Source organism: Octodon degus, unplaced genomic scaffold, assembly GCF_000260255.1.
Source record: "Octodon degus isolate 3935 unplaced genomic scaffold, OctDeg1.0 scaffold00053, whole genome shotgun sequence".
Lineage (NCBI taxonomy): Eukaryota > Metazoa > Chordata > Mammalia > Rodentia > Octodontidae > Octodon > Octodon degus.
In genome coordinates this window covers 8,446,958-8,456,672 of record NW_004524629.1, presented here as the reverse complement: position 1 = coordinate 8,456,672, position 9,715 = coordinate 8,446,958, and positions in this window count along the sequence as shown.

Below are 9,715 nucleotides of genomic sequence, written 5' to 3'. Positions count from 1 at the left end.
AGTGAAATAAACCAGACCAACATGTGTAAATATCATATAGTCTCACAATAACTTCTTTCATTACCTTCCTCCATCAAAGTGGGCATTGATTTTTATTCTTTTTCCACTGATCACCCATTGAATCCTAGTAAGAAGCAAGATGACCAATAGGAAAGTCCCAAAAAACTAAAGAACAACCTGAAGATACCATTGTTCAGGTAAGATTAGTCAATGTGTTAACAAATACTGTTTTCATGAATCTTGGGCAATCTCTGATTCAGATCTTTGTATCAAACAAATACCACATGCTTCTCACTTTGTGTCTGACTGTGTAATGATCACTTAAATGGATTGTTATGGGCAGAACAAGAAATCCTACTGGCTAACGTGAGAGTACAGACAGGGAGAGCTCACCTTGCCATCTGCTACCTCTAATACTTATTAATCACTCTGCCATTTAGGAAATGGCATGGCATGTGGGTGCAAGAGAGTGCAGAAAGTGGAAGTTATAAGAAGGAAAAAAGGAAGGGAAGGTTGCTTTACCCTTAAACCATGACACATTGTCATTGAAAAAAAGAATGAGAAGAAAGAATACTAACAAGTTAATAAATTAATAAATAAGTCTAACTTACTTGATCTAGTTACAGTGTCAAGCCACAGATTTCTTTGTACTAAAGTAAAACAGCCATACCTATTGCCATAGAATATGTCTGTTACAGTTTAGAATGAACATGACCCCCTAAATCTCTTATTTGGAAGATAATTGTATCATGGAACACCTTATCATCAGTGGATTCAGACACTGATAACTTTAGCTGAATGGGTGCTAGGAAATAGGATCTAGTTGAGATGACATTGGTGATGTGATCCGCAAGAGTATATTCTTGTCCCCCAACTCTGGCCCCCTTGGGGTGAACATTCACTGCCAGATCCTGTCATCATGATTTTTCTGCCTTGGAGCCAGCCAACCATGGACTGACCCCCTAGAAACTATAAGCCAATCTGTCCTTCTTTAAATCAGGGTTGTTAGGTATTTCTCCATGATGGAAAAGTTGACTAAGGAAATGTCATACTGCCTAAAACAGCACCAGATAATGATGCTCGAAGGGATATAGTTTAAGAAAGTAACAGTTAAAATAGTAGAGGCAATAAAAACTTAAGAATCAAGAAATTTTGGGGGGGCATGGTGAATAATAAAAAAGGGGAAGAGAAAGATGAACAGAACTGGTTTTTGTCTCATTTTATAAATTAGAAAGAGAAAGCAAAGAGGATAGAATATTGAGTTAAAAACTCTTGATCGGAGAAAACAGTATCATACCCCTACAACATCACCACCGTTTTATAGCCTCATTGCCAGTTACTTGCTACACCACAGTGTTTCAGAACCTAATCTATAATCCACAAAAATAAGAAGGTTGTGGTTGAATCCTCCTTACACACATTATCACCACCACCATTTCTTTTCCTATGTTAGCCACATTTTCTTGGCTCCTCACATCTCACAATCCAGAAAATTCTGTATCTGAGTTTAATGTTACCTTGAATAACACAAAGTATAATTTAATGTACTGAGTACTGCACTACTAAGAATACCCTACATAGACATATTACTTAGCTACCTATAATAACAGAGAGCTAGAAAGATGTACTTCAGTTTCAAAGAATATGTATGAAACTCTCTTCTGTACATGATGGAATAGAATAAATGGTATTCTTTTTCATAAAATAATTACATTGATTATTTTGGCAGTTGATAATATGTTCTCTAGGGCCATCATTTTTAATCTTCTGAAATGAAATCAAACAGGATTTAAGTTTTTTTGGTTAAATTTCACTTTTCTGTACTTCTCAAAGTCCTTCCTTTGTATCGCCCCCAAACACCTCTACATAGCGATGATCTTTGCTCAGGCAGCTGATGATGTTTGCATTGAATGGCTTTATCTAGCAACCTAGAAATTCTTATTTATCACTGTGATGCTTCATTAATTTGATTTGTTCTTTTATTACTATTTTGGAATGTCAAAGTAGTAGAACTGCTTAATGAATAGGGTGTACTTGTTTTAATGAACATTTATTGTATTGGTGGATCAATAGCACCGTTTACCTTACCAAAATGTTGAGCAAACATATTTTCCTGATATTATAAAACTTTAAATCTGACTGTCTAACATAGTTGTTCAGTTAGCAGTACCAGAATTAACCAATTTTACTGATAACAAATTTGACCTCAAGCCCAGAGAGTTAAAGTATAAATGACTAAGTTTACTCAACTTTTAATGTGGGTACAGAATTTTTAGTTTATAAAAGCAGTGGGAAGTACTAACATTGATACATTTACATAAATACTTTCAGATAAAACTGATAAATATGTTATCTATGTGGAATTATTTCATTAAATCGAATTTACAACATCTTATAAGTTCCATTAATGAAAACAAAACAAGACTATATATGAACATAAAAACATTCAATTTACTAATTATAAACTCTTAGTTTCTACAATATATTTTATTGCATATTTTATTTTGGTTACATAATAGTGAGGAAAACTCTTATTTATAAGACTAAGAAGTTAAAACTATACAAAAATATAGTTTCTTTATCCAAATATTTCTCACTTAACCCCACCCAGAAACTTGCAAGAGAACACAACAGAAATTGTTTTATTCAGAAATGCTCAAATCATCAAAATGGTAGTCGATATTCAAATGATTTGATTGAACATTTACTTTTTTTCAATAATTTTATTAAGGAACAAATAGCAATGAGACAGTTTCAAATCTGATTAGTAGGACAGTTTCAACAATTAATACATTGCATATTATTGCCTTAGTGGTTATTCATTTTACAAGATGCAGATATGATATTCTGTTTACAAACACTATTAGAAAAAATCTTTCTATTAATTGAATTAAGAGAATGTAGCTGTATATCTATCCTAACTATGTTGAATATACAGATACAACATGGTCCTTCATTTGTATCCCTTTTTTTGTTTAGTTTTGTCAGAGAAGGGTATTCTATTGCAATTTAAATATTATAGGTGAGTGAATTCAGCAAAATCTTCCAATATAGTCCAGTAGTCCATAATAGTAGTGGGTTTTCCATAAGACTGGCAATGTCAGAATTTGTTGATTTGAGCCTTTTACAGCTCAGCGTATTAATATGGCTTTACTTTTTATACTTAGTTTTTATACTTTTCTGCTAGAATAAAGCAAGACCTATATAAAAAATGTAGCTTTTGTATCTGATAAGGTCAAATACCCTCAGAATTTATCCTGAAACCCTGTTTGTAGATCCTTTGTGTCAGCCATGTGGATGAGTCACAGCCACTGCTTGACCAATTTGCTCTCTGGGAAAGCCTGAGAGAATGTTTTCTCTGTATGTGACTCTCCTTTGGCACACTCTACATCATCGATCACTTTCCTCTGTGGTCCCATAATCTCCTTGATCAGAAAATTTGGGATACAGCTGATTTACATGATGTTACATAGGTTCTCCTATGTCCTGAGTCCTCACTGACCTTGAAAGGCTAGGGTCAACGAAAGCCAAAACTTAGGTTGTTAACCCTCCAGAAGAGAAGCTTATTGTTATTACCCTACAACCTAAGCAGTTGAGCTTAACCTCACTCTGTCTGAATATCTAACATGGTAGGCATGACATGGAAAAGATATTTTTCGTTAAGTATCAATATGTTAGACTTTAAGTCCCTACAGAATATTAAGAAAAAAATTTAAAAATGTGTACCTATGTTTATAGCAGAATAATTTTTGATAGCCAAATCTTGGAAGCAACCAAGATGCCCATCACCTGAGGAATGCATGAAAAAGATGTGGTATTTTTATACAATGAAATATTACTTAACTATAAAGAGTGATAAACTCAAAGCCTTCATATATAAGTGGATGTCACTTGAAGATATACTCATAAATGAAGTAAACCCAGGCCACATGTGTAAATATCATATAGTGCCCCTAGCATAAGAACTCAAACAAAGAAATACAAATAGAAAGGTATAATACAATTAAAAGGAAAGCAAGAACTTGAGGATTAGACAGTGAAGAGAGAGGAAGGAAAAAAGCTAGGAAACATGACAGGGCAAAGCCATACATTTATATTTACAGGATCGGTAAGGCAATGATGCTGAGAATCTTCAGCAGGTTTTCAAAACTAGCAGATAATTGGTAGGATTCTCACCATGACTAACTATATATGCTGATACTTGTTAACTAAGCAACTGCACTGAAGATAGCAATGTGTAATAGTAAGATCATGCTTGGGGTACCTGTCATTCTTATCTTCTGAATACAGGCTGCTTGTCATGACATGCCAGTTGCTGCTGTGCTGTCTCTCAGGTGGATGTTTGTTTAGAAGGTAGGGGGTGGTGAATGAAGGCAGGAGATAGGAAAAGGGGTGTTTGTGGGACTGTCCTGCTACAATGCTGTATGTGGTTAGATTTCTAAACTTCTGTGTAAAAATATGAAATTGTTTATTCCTATTTTGATCATTCACTTTTAACAATCTTACTATTCTCATAAACTTATCAAACCAGTTGCTATAATGTGTGGTACATATAGAGATGTGAGTTTGTAATGGACTCCCCAGGGCGCAGGGGCCATCCTTTAATTATGTGGTCAAAATAAGCAATGGTCAAATCAAAAAAAATTATACTCCCAGAGTGTACACTCCCAGCATCAGTGAAAATCATGTGCATTTCATAGAAAAAAAGACATTTACTGCTGGGAGGAGATAGTACTCTTGTGCAACTAAAAATGGATACTAGAAGGAAAGCTAGAGCAAGAATATGCACATGACATGATACAAGCTACATCTGACCTTTTCCAGCAGCTTTTACATCACCCCTTCTTTAGCTTCTGCTGAGGGTATAAAAAGAGATCCCAGCCTGAATGGTTTTGCTGCACTTCTATGCACACACCAACAGTTTCTTCACAAGCACACATGCCCTTGAAAATGCAATGCATGCCACTTTTTGTAGTGATTGAGGAAATCAATAGACATGACAAAGTCTGATGTTTGGCAAGAGACTTGATTAGCAGAAATACACTATTTATTAATAGATTATGATAGATTATGTTACCATTATTAAATATTTATTTATGAGGTTTTATTTTTTCAAAAATACCAGGCATTTGTGATCAATGTGAAAGTACACTCATTAGTTTTTTTTTTTTTAATTTTCTAACCAATTAATATGGTCTGCTTATTCTTAATTACAGGACTTCTAAAACATATATGATTTTCAAAATTCATTTGTTACTATTCTTTATGTTTTAGTTTATGAATTTCAAAATCATTATGTCTGACCTCTGGTTCCCCGGGGAGCATCTCCACACATTGATCCTTTGATTTTTCCCTAGGCCTAGAGGGTGAAGTCTTCTTAGTCTCCCCTGAAAAATGTCTGAAGCAGCATTTAAGACAATGACACACAAGTTCTTGAGTCCACACTAGACCCTTGAAAAACATTCCTGCATCTTTGTATCATCAAACATGGAACCTACTAGATCCCTCTCGTAGTCACCTCTGTTTGTTTCTTATAAGAATGAAAGTAGCAATTCACATGATTTGAATAGCTCTAGAATAAACCTTTCTCAAATACCCATTGCCCTTCTCTTGACCTCTATGTGTGCTTTCATATAGTCAGCTACAGCTTATGAACCAATGTTTCAAGTCTTCTGGCTAAGCCCTGTAAACTTGGATCATCATCTTACTGTGGACTGTGAATTAGGAATTTGTAGACTTTGTTTTGTCCCTGACCTTTTGGAAACTTAGTGTATCATTCCAATTTTAGCGTATGTGCTGCTGAAGCAAGCATTGGAGACACAGTGTAAAGAACAAGTTTAAAATAGATTTGTTTCAACATCATATATACAAAGTTATTTTCTACAATAATTTCCAAGTCTACAAATAGTACATCAGTTATTCCATGCTCATTTATGTAGGAATAAGTTACTTGTAAGTGAGGAGTAGAATGTACCCCCCCACAAAGGCTATGTTATGCAAGATATAAATATATATACCACACTGGACTGTGAGCTGTTTGTTTACTACAAATTTGAAGTTTTAATAATTAGAAATATATTTACAAAGTGGATTGGGCTGGCAAGATAGCTCAGTGGAGTAAAGCTTCTGCTTAGGCAAGCTTAGGCAACAATAGGGACCATGGTTGGATCCCCAGCACCACATGCCACACCAGCCATGCACCCAGGGCAGGCTGAGCAGGCCACAAAAAAAAAAAGGAAAAAAATGAAAAAGAGAAAAAGAAATGGAAATATAGGAGCTTGGGAGATAGCTCAGTGCCTTAAATGCCTGCCTGGCATTCAATCTCCAATACCACACACACAAAAAAAGGAATAAGATATTTTTATAATAAGATATAGAAAAAAAGACAAGTTACCTATTAAGCATCTTCTGAATTTTTCTTTTTTGAATTTTTACTACTAGTATTAGTGTAGAAAGTATTTATTGAAAAAATATTGGTGAATATCTACTATCTCGAAAACCTGAGGTCTCTAATGTATTAGCAACTTACCAGATATCCTAAGCAAAGAGGAAATTACCCATTTTTAGATTTCTGATTTTCTTATCTGATAACATGTCCACCCCCATAATTGTCTCTAAATCCTGTAAAATGAGGAAATTCACAAGGACTCAGAAGGGTGGGCAGATGGTGCAAAGCTGAGCAAGTCTAAAGCTGACCTATGAAAGGAAAAGGAGTAAGCTGAGAAGCCAGAACCTTAAGAGAACCCTTTAGCATCTTTCCTGCACTCAGCCCATCAGTGGTGCTTCATTTAGATTATAAAGTGGAAATATTCCAGTAATTTTTAATTTCCATTTTGACAATTTAATGTGAGCCAGTGTGATTGAATACTTGCACAAATGGGATGAATTACACTCTGAATCTGACTGTTAGTTCTAATTAGCCCTGAAACTGAGGCATCATTTGGAACTTTTGACACAGGTGGTGAGTGACAGAATTCCTGCTGAAGAATCTTTCAGAGTAAGGTGCAAAGAAAGTGAAAAATCCTAGAAAAACATAAAATAATTATACAAAATTTCTCTTAAGAAAGAAAGAAAGAAAGAAAGAAAGAAAGAAAGAAAGAAAGAAAGAAAGAAAGAAGCTCCCACAAGTTCCTTGACTAATTAGATTCCAAGTTCCCTATTCCCTATGTTGAAAATTTTTCCTAGATACTAGGGCTAGAGGAGAGGTTTTAGTCTCTCCTTCCTTCATTCCTTCAATAGCCTAGTGTCAGTCATTCTGAGGTTCAGTTACTTTCCATTATGTATGAGTAAAGTAAAAAAAGTGGAGGAGCTGATATGTACAGCTGGACGAGAGAGCCCTTCCTGCTATTTACCTCAGTTCTCCACTAGCGAGTACTCTCACTTGACTTATATTAGCTTCTTGTTGAACTCCCAGACTTCAACACTCTATATTTGCTAAAATAACTTCTCTAAGAGCTTATCTTTTTATTTTCCAATATGGTAAACTCATACCCCACTGGATAAATGTGTAATGAACAACCAGCTTATGCAAAATAACAGAACAGCAGGCACATTTTGCTGTGTTTCTCTATTCCCTGGGACAATTAAGCAGTGATTTACCTTCCAATTTCAAGAGTTCACTTTCAAGTTTTTCCTGGTAGGTAAATGAAGAAAGCTTTAAAAAATTTTAAAAAGACAATGCTTCACCAAGATTTGTAAGCATGAGACTAGAAAATTAATGGGGTGTTAGAGCTTGTGGAGGACCAATATGGTTTTCAACATTAGCTTCCTTCAAGACTGATGATAATATCATTTCTTTCCCATTCCACCCTCTACCCCTGGTACCACATGCACATAATTTGTGACTGTTTCTCATCTTGCATCCACTCAATCACAAAAGTAGCTTTGAAAATAAATTAATATGTGCATTTATGAGAGATATAAAAGAAATCAAGTATGAAATCATCTTTGTAAATCTACAGATAGGTGTGTGAATATGCCTGGTTTGTATGTTGTAGTGGTTACTGGATGTACTATATTTGTGTTTGTTGTTTTTCCCATTAAAAAATTTAGGAGATCAGAGAAAAGTAAATCTGACTCCTGGAGTAGAAAACAGCTCCAAAAATGGAAATGAGGCAGATTTCAGAAATAAAACAGATTTTTTGAAGTTTAACAAATTTTTAAGACCATCTAAAAGGCTGGTATAGCATTTTGTCTTTTAAATTCTCTTCATTGTCTCTACATTCACATAAATAATATAGCACAAATACATTGAGGGAAACTCAATTCCAAATTTCTGTGTTAAAATAATAGAAATGGCCAGAATGCCATTTCTACTTCATCTCAGGTATATTATTATTGCTGAAGCACTTAAGCAAAATATAAAGATAGTGAATGGGTTGAAGAATGAAAGGGAGGAGGGCTGGATTTGTCATGAATGGTTGCAGTTTACCACTTAGTGCGCTGGTATTTTACATGCCTCGTATCTTTTATCTTGGAATTATGAGGCTGATAAATAGAATAAATAATTCTGCAAACTTATGTACTAACAATAACAATCTAGATGTGACGTTAGCCATGAATGTCTTTATGAGAATAACATTTAGCATCCAGGGCAGGTCCTCTGTGGCTAATTAACAACTGAGGTCATTCTGACACTATGTAGGCAAGCATCTTCTCACAACTCATCAGGATTATCCCAGGTCATATATGCTATCTCACACCATGCATTAAATCTTTGTAAGAGCATGCAACTCCCACCTTTGAACCCTTTACATTTGTGCAATATCATCACAGTAATAGTGCTGTTCTCAAAGGAAGACAACCTTAGACCTGATTCAATCTTCCTCTATATTTTCTATTATTTAGGAAAAAAAATTATGATCTTTTTATATTATATTAGATGTCAGTTTAAAATTTTAATAAAAGAGCATAAGAGCTTGCTAGAACTCAAGAGTTACATTCACATGCTGAGCAGTCTTAAAGGACTGAAAAAATGGTTGACTTGTGGAAGCTGAGTATACTAAAAATACATGAAGGAGCATATTTACATGGTTTAAGAAAAAGAAGATGTTATAGGCTTTTATCACAAATTAGGATTCTTTTTCTCAATACAAAAGTGTGACACAAAGTACTACATCAACTGAGTTGTATAAATATGAGAAAAATTACATTTTAACTTGAGAAATGGTAGGGAAAATAAATATAAAACATTATAGGATTAAAACAAGATATCACTTTAATCTTGTGTCTTTTAGTTTCAGTGTAATCCTTTTTTAATATCAATTCATGTTAAATATAAAGAAGATTGGAAAATAAAAATAAGATGTATGGATGCAGTTAAGATGAATCATAGAAAGGGAGCTAGCAATACAATGAACAACAAAAAAGGATATACACATTGCAAAGACAGGAACAATGCTTAATATTTCAAAATGTAAGTCACAGTGGATGAAGGAGGTGAGAAGGGAGAAGTGCACTGAGCCTGAAGATGTTAATTTAGAAGCTGTTTCAGAGAGCTTTGACTTTGTTTTTGTTTTTGTTGTTGTTGTTTTCTCATTTTGCTTAGACTTTTGAGAAGTTGAAAACAGCTGAAGGGGCTGGGGAGATGGCTCAGTGGAATAAGCACTTCCCTGGCAAACACAAGGGCCTGAGTTCAATCCCCGGTTCTGCAAAAAAAAAAGAAAAAAAAAAAAGAAACATTTTGGCTGGAGAGATGGCTCAGTGGTCTAAAGCA